At 36.3% G+C, this 1,193-nt stretch overlaps 1 pseudogene; it reads right to left on the bottom strand.

Moving 5' to 3' along the window:
- LOC111814252 overlaps positions 1-1,193 on the bottom strand; it is an 18,281-nt pseudogene that overhangs the window by 843 nt on the left and 16,245 nt on the right.

The raw sequence follows: 1,193 nt of genomic DNA, 5'->3' as shown, positions 1-1,193 counted from the left end.
CCCAGGAGAGTAAAGAGGTAAACTGCTAGAAACAGGAAGAAGAGGATGAGCTGCAGCTCGGGGTTGTCAGTGAATCCCCTCAACACAAATGCGGTGACTCCAGTGAAATTCTCCATGCTGCCACCTCACAGGACAAAATGAAGATACTCATAAGTGGTAGATTATGTTATTAGGAGAGAGTGAACCTCACTGTGTGATAAAGAATGGCAACTGTCTCTGTGTATGCGTTTATGTATTTCCATAGGGGTGTGTGTGTGTGTGTGTGTGTGTGTGTGGACACAGCATACAATTTCACAGCAACAGATCCAAATAGAGCAGCACGATGGTAAGATGAGGACTCACATTTTACATTGCATTGTCATGAACAAAACATATGTGTTTACACACTGAATAAACTACTACACAAATCCTAAACACATGTCAGTCAAGTAATGTTCCCCAGAATTATATTAGCTAGTTTCATGTTAAGTCATATTAAAGGGCAAACTGTCTAAAAATATTCCTTACTTCCTAATATTACAAAAGATCTTCTAGAAGGAGTAGACCATTAAAATATCACTACTTCATGTCTGTCATCACCTGTGCAGCATTATTTAGCTTGTCAGCTTTAGACTGTAAAGAATCCACATTTATTCTACCAGATTGCAGTAATATTTGATGAAAAGTTCTGTAAATTGAATCTTTCAAAAACTGTAATTAAAAAATAAGCTGAGTTACTTGGCTTTACTGAGTATTCTAAAAGGATTGCTTCAATGAACGACATTTTGGATTATAACTTTGTTCTTCTGTCATATAGATTAACATGCAATTCGCCACAATTCTGCTTTATGTACTATAAGAGGCTTACATTTACTTTGAGTATAAGACATTTTAGCTAAATTGTCAGAGGCAGGTTTTTCTATTACCTGAGAAAATGTTATACTCTTATAAGAAAATCAATACTGACACGTAATCAAAAGATTCAGAGTTTTAAGCTGAAATAACTTTGACTTTTGGAACTTTATGATTAATAAAAGATCAGTTTCTTTTCCTTTTTTTTTTTTTGCATTTTAGGGAAGGGTCCACAGGGTATTCAGTATCTCACTACTAGATAGTGGTAGGTTTGGGCCCTAGTGTGAGTTGCTAAAATCATTGTGGTGGTCATCTAATATGGCCAATGCCCTTAAAACAAAGGCCCATGCTCCCAGGACCAC

The sequence above is a fragment of the Octodon degus genome, unplaced genomic scaffold, assembly GCF_000260255.1.
Source record: "Octodon degus isolate 3935 unplaced genomic scaffold, OctDeg1.0 scaffold00283, whole genome shotgun sequence".
NCBI classification, from domain to species: domain Eukaryota; kingdom Metazoa; phylum Chordata; class Mammalia; order Rodentia; family Octodontidae; genus Octodon; species Octodon degus.
The sequence above is the reverse complement of the archived record's forward strand: the minus strand, read 5'-3'. Positions and strand labels throughout refer to the sequence as shown.